Genomic DNA, 15,575 nt, shown 5'->3' on the forward strand with positions numbered 1-15,575 from the left:
CCACCCCCTTCCCTTATGAGTTACCCGAAACGACGATTTCTGAGCGACGCAAACCATGCATAATACTTTTATTTTTATTTTATGTCATATACAGTACAAGAAAAAACAGAAGGCTACAGGACAGTGGGGGCAAAAAGCTACATAATGTGGCTCGATGTGCCCCAGTCCTGCTCTTCAACCAACACAGTAGTGGTTAAAAGCGGGAGAGAGATGATACCACAATACAACAGATATATACAAACACGAACGGATAATAAGCACAATATAAAACTCATCACAAAAACTAATATTCGTAGGCAGAGTAGATAGGGTCACCCTCAGCGGCAAAGACTAATAATAATAATAATCGCGAGCGAAACAAAGACGATGGACCTGATATGACGGGTGCTTATGAAATGATGAGTATTTAATAACGGTACTAACGTGTGTGACAGTTTCAGGTTATCATACGAGAAAAAGAACATCATGTAACAACTGGGTCTGCAGGGCAAGACAATAACAGTGTAACCGCATTTCCTTCGCGGTCTCTGAATTTACCAAGTCGGCAGTGCGCAAACAGCGTCCTTGATCATTCTTTACTAGTTTTGCTAGGCTCTGGAAGTAAGGATAATTTAGGTAATGTGCGCGTCTATAAGGAATTGCCGGTAATCATACTGCTCTCTCACCCTCATGAATGATATGTATCTGTGATAAGTCTTTTTCTGTAGTACTGCATTCTGTACTATTGAACCTGGGGTCGAAAAGGCAGGGCAGGACACTATTTACCGAGTTTCCCTGATTGTGTGTGGTTGATTTCAGTTCATGTATTTTCTTTTTTTCAACAGACTCTTCCCGTCCTTATTGTGAAGATGGCGGCTGTGCTCTCAATTTTTGATACCCTTTGTATTACTGGTTGCTGCTATACTACAGCTTCTACAGTCCTTCCTGGGCTAACAACTGGACTAGAAGTTGAACATTGAAAACCGTTCAGTGTCTCTTGCCATCGTCGTCGCAATAAACCCATATGAGCAAAAACATTGGAAATGCAAGGCATGGCCATGCATATTTGGCAAACTTTCAGTGCTTTGGCAAAATTTCAGTGTTTCATTGGCAAATCATTTCATCTTTTTCGCTCCATCTCTTACGCAGGTTATCAGCAGGTTCACCTCAATGTTTTCACAGGGCATCGTCAGGCTGTTATCTGAACGTGCGTGATCTGAATTGATTTGACGGGGCGTTTTGCGCGGTTCGGTTATCTCTTTTCCAGTCTGGCAAAACACGCGACGTGGGAACATGCGCAGTGAATATGTTTGCAGTACAGAAAACAGTCATCTGCACTCTCTCGGCGCACCTCCCAGCACAGCAGGGAAAGCACTGGTGTTTGGAGGTATTTTCCCACCACCTTTTTCGTATACACAACACGGAATTGTCCGAAAGGCCTTCCGGACGCCAGCATGTAATCGTCCTTGTTAAGGGAAAGGCATGCCCTGCTCATATGCTGTCTAGACTAAGCCTAACGTGAACCAATGCTGACACAGCGTTGGCGAGCCCGAGGTGTACCAATTAAATCGATAGTAGGCACAACCGTAAAATTGAAACCAATAATACTGTTTCTTTGTGTCAAACGCGTTCAAGTGCGGTAGCTTTTTAGCGCTGTCAGGAATGGCAATTTGTGTCACAGCGTCACGTGGTCATAGGAAGTCGGGTCATGGCGGCTGTCCATAAAATTATCTGTCAGAACTGCAATTCAAAATTGACAACGAAGAAAGTGGTAATATCATGAAGCCCTCAAAGTCGAGGAAATGTCGCCCTTTATTACAGAGAGTTGAGTTGGGTTGAGAGAGCTCGAGAGATTTCGTGAGAGAGCTGCCTCATTACGAGAGCCGGCAACTGCAGATCACTTAGAAAAACAAAGAGGTTGTGATTTCGTTGATGAGCCGGACTGTGAGGATCAATGTATCAGGTTTTCCAAAAGGTTAGCACTGGATGCCTTCATGGCAGAGAGTTTGCGGGCTAGATTTGATCATGGAACAAGCAGCTCTGTCATAGCGAGAAGGCGTATAGTTGACTGAGGTACTGTAAGTGTGGTCGAGAAAAGTTGGAAGTGTCGGCGATGGAGAAGCATGTGTTCTACATTTTCCAGATCGCCACCGTGACGGCATCTTCGAGAGTCAACTTGTCGTAGACGGTAAGGCCACAGAGCTGTAGAAGCCACGTTCGAGTCGCATCCAATGAGTTTATGCAGCATCCTGACGAGAAGTATTTCGTGGCATCCGAAAAGCGAGTGTTGGACCACTGGTTGGCCGTTGCTGACACTAATCGTTGAAGAATGGATACATACCAGAAAGTCGAACAAATAATAAAAGTCGGAAACAACCGGGAAGCAATATCAGTACTGAAACTCGGGAAACAATATTAGTACAGAAAACTCGGGAAGTAGAAATACTTGTAAGGATACATTGAAGTGCAGAATAGAAAAATAAAGTATCCATAGTATCAATAATCGAGAGGTTATCGAAATGCAAGAAGGTCTAAAAATCGGGAACTCTTCGAAGTAAACGTCAGAAATTGTCACACTCAGTGGTCCATGAATGGTAAAATTGTAAATAAAAGGAGCCAGACAGATCGTTCGATGTGCTCAGGGGTAGTAGTCAAAGGGCATAGTACTAATGTAGTGGCAGTTCGAAATATTTTATTGGGGCTGTCAGAAAATAACCTGTACTATATGATCAACATATCCCAGCTAACCCCCTTTGCTGGTGCTTCGACAACGGTACCCTTTCAACAACGTTCATCACGGTTGTGCCACATGCATGTGAGATACATGAGAAAGCATCTCTCTCTCTTTTTTTTTCGATGTAAACGTTCGGTAGTCTTGCATTTAGTTTCATTTTCAGAGCGAAAATATACGAGCTTCTTTGGCTCACTTTTGGCTCAGTTCTCTAGGGGAATGTATTCATCCACTAGAAACATTGCAGAAAGAAGTGCCTTCGGAATTGAAAGCCAAGAATAGATATAGTGAGATTGAGATAATACTAAGCACACATACTCAGCACTATATGCTCTTCATTTTGCAGGTACAATTGGACGGAAAAAGGACCTTTATTATTGAGCTGAAATTAACCACATATACTCAGTAAACGGTGCTGCTTATTTTGCAGCTGGGAAGGAACTGGAACCTTGAAATATGTCCTCAGGAAACATGGAGGTTAGTCTTGCCTTTTTTTTCCCTTTTCAGTCGAGAAATAAAATGCTCCTATTTAGCTGAAATTCGGCAAATCTTACCGAGTAAAAGGACCTCTTTATTCTCCAGGTGGACTGAGAATAGGAACGAGGACCTGTGGTATCTTTTGTGTCGTATGTAATGAGGCTGGGTGATTGCTCAATGCTCTACAATACGGTGCAAGACCCCACAGGACCCCCGAAATTTGGCCTCTGAAAACACCAAGAGGTTAGTCTTTCCTTCTTCACCACGTTCAGTAAAATAATAAAAAGTGCTCGTGCTGAGCTGAAACTATAGGCACACATACCCAGTAAAACGTGATCTTTATTCTGCTGGTGGAATGGTACAGGGGAAATAACCGCCGAAATTTGGCCTCCGAAAACACCAAGAGCCTTGCCTTCTTTTCCATGATCAGTGAAACAATAAAAATGCTTCTATTGAGCTCATCCTAGGCACACATATTAAGCTCTCCATTCTGCAGGTGGAGCGAGAGGGAAAGCGACCGCCGAAATTGGGCGTCAGAAAACAGCAAGAGGTTAGTCTTACCTTCCTTTCCATGCCAGTGAGGCAATAAAAAAATGCTCCTATTGAGCTGAAACTGACCACACATATTTAGTAAGAGGGCCTCCTTGTTCTTTAGGTGGAATGGTGTAGGAAAAAAAACCGCAGAAATTCGGTCTCAGAAAACAGCAAGCTGTTAGTCTAACATTCTATTCCCTGATCAGTGAAACAATAAAAATTATCATATTGAGCTGAAACTAAGCACACATATTCAGCTCTTCATTCTGCAGGTGTGGCGAGAGGGAGAACGACCTGCGAAACTGTGCGTCAGAAAACACGGTTAGTCTTACCTTCTTTTCCATGTTCAGTGAAATAAGAAACGATCCTATTGAGCTGAAAATAGTGACACATATTTAGTAAAAGGGACTCCTTGTTCTGCAGGTGGAATGGTACAGCAAAAACAACCGCCAAAATTTGGCCTCAGAAAGCACCAAGAGGTTAGCCTTTTCTCCTATTCCATTTTCGGGGAAATACTAAAAATGTTCGTATTGAGCTGAAAGTAAGCACACACATTCGGTAAAATGTGCTCCTTATTCTGCAGGTGGAATCCTTGAGGAAAACCAACCGCTGAAATTTGGCTTCAGAAAACACGATAAGGTTAGTCATACCTTCTATTTCATGCTCAGTGAAATAACAAAAAATGCTCCTATTGAGCTGAAAGTAAGCACACATGAACAGAACGGTTTGAGGTTGTCTTCTCGTTACGTTCTCGCCCTGTGTTTTCCCTCAAGCTCAAGGCAATGTTAACACGAAGCACACATACTCAGCTCTTCATTCTGCAGGTGGAGTGACAAGGACAACGACCGCCGACATTGGGCATTAGAAAACACCTTGAGCTTATAGTCTCACCTTCCATCTAGTGAAATAATCAAAATGGACTGGAACCGGAAAAAGGACCTCCGTAATTTGGCTTACAAAAGTACCAAGAATTTTACCTTCTTTTCCATTTCCAGTGAAGAAATAAAAATGCTCCTATTGAGCTGAAATTCAGCGAACAATACCCAATAAAAGCTCCTCTTTATTCTGCAGGCGAACTGGAACAGAAAAAAAGACCTCCTAAATTTGGCCTCAGAAAACACCGAGAGGTTACTCTTACCTTCCTTCCATGCTCTCTGGAAAAGTAAAAGTGTTCCTATTGCACTGAAACTAAGCACACATATTCAGCAATATTCTGCAGGTGGAATGAGAGGAACGACCGCCGAGATTGGGTGTCAGAAAACAGCAGGAGGTTACTGAGCTTCCTTTCCATGCCAGTGAACTAACAAAAAATGCTCCTATTGAGCTGAAACTAAGCGCACATATTCAGCTCTTCATTCTGCAGGTGGAGCGAGAAGGGAGAATGACCGCCGACATTGCGCGTCAGAAAACACCATGAGGATAGTCTTACCGTCTTTTCCATGCTCTGTGCAATAGCAAAAACGCTCCCATTGAGCCGAAACTAAGCACACACAGTCAGCTCTTTGTTCCGCAGGTGGAATGAGAGGAAGAACGACCGGCGAAATTGAGCATCAGAAAACACCAAGAGGTTAGCCGTATCTTCTTTTCCATGATCAGTGAAATAAGCAATGATCCTATGGAGCTGAAAATAGCCGCACATATTTAGTAAAATGTGCTCCTTGTTCTGCAGGTGGAATGGTGCAGGAAAAACAACCGCCGAAATTTGGCCTCAGAAAACACCAAGAGGTTAGTCTTACCTTCTTTTCCATGCTCTGTGCAACAGCGAACATGCTCCCATTGAGCCGAAACTAAGCACACACATTCAGCTCTTTGTTCCGCAGGTAGAATGAGAGGAAGAACGACCGGCGAAATTGAGCATCAGAAAACACCAAGAGGTTAGCCGTATCTTCTTTTCCATGATCAGTGAAATAAGCAATGATCCTGTGGAGCTGAAAATAGCCACACATATTTAGTAAAATGTGCTCCTTGTTCTGCAGGTGGAATGGTGCAGGAAAAACAACCGCCGAAATTTGGCCTCAGAAAACACCAAGAGGTTAGTCTTACCTTCTTTTCCATGCTCTGTGCAACAGCGAACATGCTCCCATTGAGCCGAAACTAAGCACACACATTCAGCTCTTTGTTCCGCAGGTAGAATGAGAGGAAGAACGACCGGCGAAATTGAGCATCAGAAAACACCAAGAGGTTAGCCGTATCTTCTTTTCCATGATCAGTGAAATAAGCAATGATCCTATGGAGCTGAAAATAGCCACACATATTTAGTAAAATGTGCTCCTTGTTCTGCAGGTGGAATGGTGCAGGAAAAACAACCGCCGAAATTTGGCCTCAGAAAACACCAAGAGGTTAGTCTTACCTTCTTTTCCATGCTCTGTGCAATAGCAAAAATGCTCCCATTGAGCCGAAACTAAGCACACACAGTCAGCTCTTTGTTCCGCAGGTGGAATGAGAGGAAGAACGACCGGCGAAATTGAGCATCAGAAAACACCAAGAGGTTAGCCGTATCTTCTTTTCCATGATCAGTGAAATAAGCAATGATCCTATGGAGCTGAAAATAGCCGCACATATTTAGTAAAATGTGCTCCTTGTTCTGCAGGTGGAATGGTGCAGGAAAAACAACCGCCGAAATTTGGCCTCAGAAAACACCAAGAGGTTAGTCTTACCTTCTTTTCCATGCTCTCTGCAACAGCGAACATGCTCCCATTGAGCCGAAACTAAGCACACACATTCAGCTCTTTGTTCCGCAGGTAGAATGAGAGGAAGAACGACCGGCGAAATTGAGCATCAGAAAACACCAAGAGGTTAGCCGTATCTTCTTTTCCATGATCAGTGAAATAAGCAATGATCCTATGGAGCTGAAAATAGCCACACATATTTAGTAAAATGTGCTCCTTGTTCTGCAGGTGGAATGGTGCAGGAAAAACAACCGCCGAAATTTGGCCTCAGAAAACACCAAGAGGTTAGTCTTACCTTCTTTTCCATGCTCTGTGCAACCGCGAACATGCTCCCATTGAGCCGAAACTAAGCACACACATTCAGCTCTTTGTTCCGCAGGTAGAATGAGAGGAAGAACGACCGGCGAAATTGAGCATCAGAAAACACCAAGAGGTTAGCCGTATCTTCTTTTCCATGATCAGTGAAATAAGCAATGATCCTATGGAGCTGAAAATAGCCACACATATTTAGTAAAATGTGCTCCTTGTTCTGCAGGTGGAATGGTGCAGGAAAAACAACCGCCGAAATTTGGCCTCAGAAAACACCAAGAGGTTAGTCTTACCTTCTTTTCCATGCTCTGTGAAACAGCGAACATGCTCCCATTGAGCCGAAACTAAGCACACACATTCAGCTCTTTGTTCCGCAGGTAGAATGAGAGGAAGAACGACCGGCGAAATTGAGCATCAGAAAACACCAAGAGGTTAGCCGTATCTTCTTTTCCATGATCAGTGAAATAAGCAATGATCCTATGGAGCTGAAAATAGCCACACATATTTAGTAAAATGTGCTCCTTGTTCTGCAGGTGGAATGGTGCAGGAAAAACAACCGCCGAAATTTGGCCTCAGAAAACACCAAGAGGTTAGTCTTACCTTCTTTTCCATGCTCTGTGCAACAGCGAACATGCTCCCATTGAGCCGAAACTAAGCACACACATTCAGCTCTTTGTTCCGCAGGTAGAATGAGAGGAAGAACGACCGGCGAAATTGAGCATCAGAAAACACCAAGAGGTTAGCCGTATCTTCTTTTCCATGATCAGTGAAATAAGCAATGATCCTATGGAGCTGAAAATAGCCACACATATTTAGTAAAATGTGCTCCTTGTTCTGCAGGTGGAATGGTGCAGGAAAAACAACCGCCGAAATTTGGCCTCAGAAAACACCAAGAGGTTAGTCTTACCTTCTTTTCCATGCTCTGTGCAACAGCGAACATGCTCCCATTGAGCCGAAACTAAGCACACACATTCAGCTCTTTGTTCCGCAGGTAGAATGAGAGGAAGAACGACCGGCGAAATTGAGCATCAGAAAACACCAAGAGGTTAGCCGTATCTTCTTTTCCATGATCAGTGAAATAAGCAATGATCCTATGGAGCTGAAAATAGCCACACATATTTAGTAAAATGTGCTCCTTGTTCTGCAGGTGGAATGGTGCAGGAAAAACAACCGCCGAAATTTGGCCTCAGAAAACACCAAGAGGTTAGTCTTACCTTCTTTTCCATGCTCTGTGAAACAGCGAACATGCTCCCATTGAGCCGAAACTAAGCACACACATTCAGCTCTTTGTTGCGCAGGTAGAATGAGAGGAAGAACGACCGCCGAAATTTGGCGTCAGAAAAGAGCAAGAGGTTGGTCTTACCTTCTTTTCCATGTTCAGTGAAATAATAAGAAATGACCCTATTGAGCTGAGGCTAGCCACACATATTTGGTAAAATGTGGTCCTTGTTCGGCAGCTGGATGGTACAGGAAAAACAACCGCCGAAATTTTGCCTCAGAAAACACCAAGAGGTTAGTCTTACCTTCTTTTCCATGCCCTGTGCAATAGCGAACATGCTCCCACTGAGCCGAAACTAAGCACACACATTCAGCTCTTTGTTCCGCAGGTAGAATGAGAGGAAGAACGACCGGCGAAATTGAGCATCAGAAAACACCAAGAGGTTAGCCTTATCTTCTTTTCCATGATCAGTGAAATAAGCAATGATCCTATTGAGCTGAAAATAGCCACACATATTTAGTAAAATGTGCTCCTTGTTCTGCAGGTGGAATGGGACAGGAAAAACAACCGCCGAAATTTTGCCTCAGAAAACACCAAGAGGTTAGTCTTACCTTCTTTTCCATGCCCTGTGCAATAGCGAACATGCTCCCACTGAGCCGAAACTAAGCACACACATTCAGCTCTTTGTTGCGCGGGTAGAATGAGAGGAAGAACGACCGCCGAAATTTGGCGTCAGAAAAGAGCAAGAGGTTGGTCTTACCTTCTTTTCCATGTTCAGTGAAATACAGTCGACCCCCGTTTATCCGGACGGTGCCGTTCCCGGCGAAATCGTCCGGATACCGGGGCATCCGGATAAATGAAACGACCGAATAGAAACGTCCTACAGAGCAAGGTTTAATTAAAACACAGAGATCTCGTCAATGACAGCTGTTACATAGTAGTGTAGGCACTCGATTCCTGCAGACTTTTGCTAATTGCATAGAGTTGAGCCACGCTGTTGCGCTGCTCGAAGAATGTCAGTACAGACGCAAAGTGTCAATGTCGGAGCCTTGTTTCTCACTGGCGTCATCGGCACCGTCTTGCTGCACATCATCGGAGGCAACAGCAGCAATCACACAGTCATCAGTCATAGCTGCACACGCATCATCATCCTTATCATCGTCAACGTAGTCAGAAATCGCAGCATCATCTACGGCAGTCGCAGTGAGCCTCTGCATCAGGGATCGCAGCTCAGCTAGGGAATGTCTTCATCGGCCAACGGGCCGTAAGCAGCAGGCCGTCGGGTTGGAGTTTTCCCCTCTAGAACCGCACAGTGCTCGAGATATTTCCAAATGACTCGACTGGTCAACGTTACCCAACGCACACAAATAGAAAAGGGGGTCATCGTGCACGGTTGTCTCCCCTACGGAGGAATGTAGGTCCCTGACGTGTGGCGGGAATAACCCCAACACGGCGAAAAGGGTGACGAAGCGGGGTCAGCGTCTCCTTTTACTCACGGTAGTCCGGATATCTGAAGCTGGATTACAAGAATTTTCGACTTTCGTTCCCTGGAATTCTTGTCCGAGTCCGGAAGCTGAAGTCCGGATAAACGAGAACAAAATACATGGAGGAAAATCCGTTCCCGTGCCTTTTGTCCGGATACCGCGGGATCCGGATAAATGAAGTCCGGATAAACGGGGGTTGACTGTAATAAGAAATGACCCTATTGAGCTGAGGCTAGCCACACATATTTGGTAAAATGTGGTCCTTGTTCGGCAGCTGGATGGTACAGGAAAAACAACCGCCGAAATTTTGCCTCAGAAAACACCAAGAGGTTAGTCTTACCTTCTTTTCCATGCCCTGTGCAATAGCGAACATGCTCCCACTGAGCCGAAACTAAGCACACACATTCAGCTCTTTGTTGCGCAGGTAGAATGAGAGGAAGAACGACCGCCGAAATTTGGCGTCAGAAAAGAGCAAGAGGTTGGTCTTACCTTCTTTTCCATGTTCAGTGAAATAATAAGAAATGACCCTATTGAGCTGAGGGTAGCCACACATATTTGGTAAAATGTGCTCCTTGTTCTGCAGGTGGAATGGGACAGGAAAAACAACCGCCGAAATTTGGCCTCAGAAAACACCAAGAGGTTAGTCTTACCTTCTTTTCCATGCTCTGTGCAACAGCGAACATGCTCCCATTGAGCCGAAACTAAGCACACACATTCAGCTCTTTGTTCCGCAGGTAGAATGAGAGGAAGAACGACCGGCGAAATTGAGCATCAGAAAACACCAAGAGGTTAGCCGTATCTTCTTTTCCATGATCAGTGAAATAAGCAATGACCCTATTGAGCTGAGGCTAGCCACACATATTTGGTAAAATGTGGTCCTTGTTCGGCAGCTGGATGGTACAGGAAAAACAACCGCCGAAATTTTGCCTCAGAAAACACCAAGAGGTTAGTCTTACCTTCTTTTCCATGCCCTGTGCAATAGCGAACATGCTCCCACTGAGCCGAAACTAAGCACACACATTCAGCTCTTTGTTGCGCAGGTAGAATGAGAGGAAGAACGACCGCCGAAATTTGGCGTCAGAAAAGAGCAAGAGGTTGGTCTTACCTTCTTTTCCATGTTCAGTGAAATAATAAGAAATGACCCTATTGAGCTGAGGCTAGCCACACATATTTGGTAAAATGTGGTCCTTGTTCGGCAGCTGGATGGTACAGGAAAAACAACCGCCGAAATTTTGCCTCAGAAAACACCAAGGCGTCTTACCTTCTTTTCCATGCCCTGTGCAATAGCGAACATGCTCCCACTGAGCCGAAACTAAGCACACACATTCAGCTCTTTGTTGCGCAGGTAGAATGAGAGGAAGAACGACCGCCGAAATTTGGCGTCAGAAAAGAGCAAGAGGTTGGTCTTACCTTCTTTTCCATGTTCAGTGAAATAATAAGAAATGACCCTATTGAGCTGAGGCTAGCCACACATATTTGGTAAAATGTGGTCCTTGTTCGGCAGCTGGATGGTACAGGAAAAACAACCGCCGAAATTTTGCCTCAGAAAACACCAAGGCGTCTTACCTTCTTTTCCATGCCCTGTGCAATAGCGAACATGCTCCCACTGAGCCGAAACTAAGCACACACATTCAGCTCTTTGTTGCGCAGGTAGAATGAGAGGAAGAACGACCGCCGAAATTTGGCGTCAGAAAAGAGCAAGAGGTTGGTCTTACCTTCTTTTCCATGTTCAGTGAAATAATAAGAAATGACCCTATTGAGCTGAGGCTAGCCACACATATTTGGTAAAATGTGGTCCTTGTTCGGCAGCTGGATGGTACAGGAAAAACAACCGCCGAAATTTTGCCTCAGAAAACACCAAGGCGTCTTACCTTCTTTTCCATGCCCTGTGCAATAGCGAACATGCTCCCACTGAGCCGAAACTAAGCACACACATTCAGCTCTTTGTTGCGCAGGTAGAATGAGAGGAAGAACGACCGCCGAAATTTGGCGTCAGAAAAGAGCAAGAGGTTGGTCTTACCTTCTTTTCCATGTTCAGTGAAATAATAAGAAATGACCCTATTGAGCTGAGGCTAGCCACACATATTTGGTAAAATGTGGTCCTTGTTCGGCAGCTGGATGGTACAGGAAAAACAACCGCCGAAATTTTGCCTCAGAAAACACCAAGGCGTCTTACCTTCTTTTCCATGCCCTGTGCAATAGCGAACATGCTCCCACTGAGCCGAAACTAAGCACACACATTCAGCTCTTTGTTGCGCAGGTAGAATGAGAGGAAGAACGACCGCCGAAATTTGGCGTCAGAAAAGAGCAAGAGGTTGGTCTTACCTTCTTTTCCATGTTCAGTGAAATAATAAGAAATGACCCTATTGAGCTGAGGCTAGCCACACATATTTGGTAAAATGTGGTCCTTGTTCGGCAGCTGGATGGTACAGGAAAAACAACCGCCGAAATTTTGCCTCAGAAAACACCAAGGCGTCTTACCTTCTTTTCCATGCCCTGTGCAATAGCGAACATGCTCCCACTGAGCCGAAACTAAGCACACACATTCAGCTCTTTGTTGCGCAGGTAGAATGAGAGGAAGAACGACCGCCGAAATTTGGCGTCAGAAAAGAGCAAGAGGTTGGTCTTACCTTCTTTTCCATGTTCAGTGAAATAATAAGAAATGACCCTATTGAGCTGAGGCTAGCCACACATATTTGGTAAAATGTGGTCCTTGTTCGGCAGCTGGATGGTACAGGAAAAACAACCGCCGAAATTTTGCCTCAGAAAACACCAAGGCGTCTTACCTTCTTTTCCATGCCCTGTGCAATAGCGAACATGCTCCCACTGAGCCGAAACTAAGCACACACATTCAGCTCTTTGTTGCGCAGGTAGAATGAGAGGAAGAACGACCGCCGAAATTTGGCGTCAGAAAAGAGCAAGAGGTTGGTCTTACCTTCTTTTCCATGTTCAGTGAAATAATAAGAAATGACCCTATTGAGCTGAGGCTAGCCACACATATTTGGTAAAATGTGGTCCTTGTTCGGCAGCTGGATGGTACAGGAAAAACAACCGCCGAAATTTTGCCTCAGAAAACACCAAGGCGTCTTACCTTCTTTTCCATGCCCTGTGCAATAGCGAACATGCTCCCACTGAGCCGAAACTAAGCACACACATTCAGCTCTTTGTTGCGCAGGTAGAATGAGAGGAAGAACGACCGCCGAAATTTGGCGTCAGAAAAGAGCAAGAGGTTGGTCTTACCTTCTTTTCCATGTTCAGTGAAATAATAAGAAATGACCCTATTGAGCTGAGGCTAGCCACACATATTTGGTAAAATGTGGTCCTTGTTCGGCAGCTGGATGGTACAGGAAAAACAACCGCCGAAATTTTGCCTCAGAAAACACCAAGGCGTCTTACCTTCTTTTCCATGCCCTGTGCAATAGCGAACATGCTCCCACTGAGCCGAAACTAAGCACACACATTCAGCTCTTTGTTGCGCAGGTAGAATGAGAGGAAGAACGACCGCCGAAATTTGGCGTCAGAAAAGAGCAAGAGGTTGGTCTTACCTTCTTTTCCATGTTCAGTGAAATAATAAGAAATGACCCTATTGAGCTGAGGCTAGCCACACATATTTGGTAAAATGTGGTCCTTGTTCGACAGCTGGATGGTACAGGAAAAACAACCGCCGAAATTTTGCCTCAGAAAACACCAAGGCGTCTTACCTTCTTTTCCATGCCCTGTGCAATAGCGAACATGCTCCCACTGAGCCGAAACTAAGCACACACATTCAGCTCTTTGTTGCGCAGGTAGAATGAGAGGAAGAACGACAGCCGAAATTTGGCGTCAGAAAAGAGCAAGAGGTTGGTCTTACCTTCTTTTCCATGTTCAGTGAAATAATAAGAAATGACCCTATTGAGCTGAGGCTAGCCACACATATTTGGTAAAATGTGGTCCTTGTTCGGCAGCTGGATGGTACAGGAAAAACAACCGCCGAAATTTTGCCTCAGAAAACACCAAGGCGTCTTACCTTCTTTTCCATGCCCTGTGCAATAGCGAACATGCTCCCACTGAGCCGAAACTAAGCACACACATTCAGCTCTTTGTTGCGCAGGTAGAATGAGAGGAAGAACGACCGCCGAAATTTGGCGTCAGAAAAGAGCAAGAGGTTGGTCTTACCTTCTTTTCCATGTTCAGTGAAATAATAAGAAATGACCCTATTGAGCTGAGGCTAGCCACACATATTTGGTAAAATGTGGTCCTTGTTCGGCAGCTGGATGGTACAGGAAAAACAACCGCCGAAATTTTGCCTCAGAAAACACCAAGGCGTCTTACCTTCTTTTCCATGCCCTGTGCAATAGCGAACATGCTCCCACTGAGCCGAAACTAAGCACACACATTCAGCTCTTTGTTGCGCAGGTAGAATGAGAGGAAGAACGACCGCCGAAATTTGGCGTCAGAAAAGAGCAAGAGGTTGGTCTTACCTTCTTTTCCATGTTCAGTGAAATAATAAGAAATGACCCTATTGAGCTGAGGCTAGCCACACATATTTGGTAAAATGTGGTCCTTGTTCGGCAGCTGGATGGTACAGGAAAAACAACCGCCGAAATTTTGCCTCAGAAAACACCAAGGCGTCTTACCTTCTTTTCCATGCCCTGTGCAATAGCGAACATGCTCCCACTGAGCCGAAACTAAGCACACACATTCAGCTCTTTGTTGCGCAGGTAGAATGAGAGGAAGAACGACCGCCGAAATTTGGCGTCAGAAAACACCATGAGGTTAGTCTCACCTTCTTTTCCATGATCATTGAAACAATAAAGATGCACCTACTGAGCTCAAACTACTCAAACTAAGCACACATATTCAACCCTTCATTCTGCAGCTCTTCTTCCTCAATGTGGTCTTCACCCCGCTGTTCAGACACAGACTAGGTTATGCTTCAACCTGCTTTGTGTTCCAACTGCGGTATAGTGGCAAGCATTCGACACGTCCTTATCGACTGCACTCTATACAGTTCGGAGAGAGCAATGCTCCAGTCCCAACTGACCCGTATCAACAAAAAGCCGCTCAGCCTTGCAGCAATCTTGGGTCCTTGTTCTAACCCTGTGCAGCACCGTCAACGCCTGCACTCATTCTATGTGTTCCTGACGTTTTCTAACCTGCTTGAACTCCTCTGACATCAGAGCTGTTGCCATGAATGCGGCGATGTGATCTTCACAGCATTTCATCTCCGACCGGATGATTTACTATCCCCATCAGTTACGAAGCTCCTGCGTGTGTGATATCTCATGTGTGTGTGCGAGTGCGTATGCCTCATCTTTTTCATCGTCATCCCACTCATATACTAACCCACATGCACGGAGGTATGGTTGTTCATTCTGCAGGTGGAGTGAGACCTAGAAGGACAGGCGAAATTGAGCATCAGAAAACACCATGAGGTTCGTCTTGCATTCTTTTCCAGGTTCAGTGAAATGAGAAATTATCCTATTGAGCTGAAAATGGCCACATATATTTGGTAAAATCTGCACATGGACTGGTATAGGAAAAACAACCGCCGAAACTAGGCCTCAGGAAACACCCTGAGGTTAGTCTTACCTTCTATTCCATGCTCAGTGAAATAATAAAAAATGTTCCTATTGAGCTGAGACTAAGCACAGATGCTCAGTAAAGGCTGCTATTTGTTCTGTGGGTAGAATGGGAGAGGACGAACGAGAGCCGAAATTTGCCCTCAGAAAACTCTTCTTACCTTTCACATATTCAGTGAATAATAAAAATGCTGCTATTGAGCAGAAAGTACGCACAAATACTAAGTAAAAGGTGTTGCTTATTCTGCGGGTAGAGTGGGAGAGGACGAACGAGAGCCGAAATTTGGCCTCCGAAAACTCTCACCTGTTTAGTGAAATAGTAAAAATTATCCTATTGAGCTGAAACTAAGCGCACATGCTCAGTGAAACGTGCTCTTTATTCTGCAGATGGAATTCGAGAGGAATAACAACTGCAGACATTTGGCCGCAGCAAACACTGTCAAAAGGGACAGGACGGTGGTACCACGAGAATTTGACGGCGGAAGACCCTTTGTCGGGTGTCAATTCGTTCTTTATTCAGTTTCATTTAATATGCCATTCAACTCTGTGTCTCTTTGATTCAGTGTTTAATAAAATTAATCCAAGCCATATAAAGCATGGTTTTGACGAAAC

General features: G+C 44.7%; 2 long non-coding RNA genes across 3 annotated transcripts; both read left to right on the forward strand.

Moving 5' to 3' along the window:
• Positions 1-1,280: 1,280 nt before the first annotated feature.
• On the forward strand, positions 1,281-5,755 carry LOC135387470 (uncharacterized). Of its 2 annotated transcripts, XR_010421135.1 has the most exons (13): positions 1,281-1,366; positions 3,057-3,187; positions 3,293-3,430; positions 3,684-3,737; positions 3,843-3,898; positions 3,994-4,042; positions 4,145-4,200; positions 4,305-4,360; positions 4,546-4,682; positions 4,793-5,288; positions 5,391-5,446; positions 5,527-5,595; positions 5,698-5,755. It is a non-coding gene; the product is annotated as an uncharacterized LOC135387470 (long non-coding RNA). The 2 variants fall into 2 exon arrangements; XR_010421134.1 differs by having other exon boundaries at positions 3,843-4,042; positions 5,542-5,595.
• Positions 5,756-5,831: 76 nt separating this feature from the next.
• LOC135387471 (uncharacterized) lies at positions 5,832-6,169 on the forward strand. The gene is made up of 3 exons (XR_010421136.1): positions 5,832-5,902; positions 6,005-6,060; positions 6,156-6,169. It is a non-coding gene; the product is annotated as an uncharacterized LOC135387471 (long non-coding RNA).
• The last annotated feature ends 9,406 nt before the right edge of the window (positions 6,170-15,575 follow it).

Source organism: Ornithodoros turicata, chromosome 3 (assembly GCF_037126465.1).
Source record: "Ornithodoros turicata isolate Travis chromosome 3, ASM3712646v1, whole genome shotgun sequence".
In the NCBI taxonomy this organism is placed as follows: Eukaryota; Metazoa; Arthropoda; class Arachnida; order Ixodida; family Argasidae; genus Ornithodoros; species Ornithodoros turicata.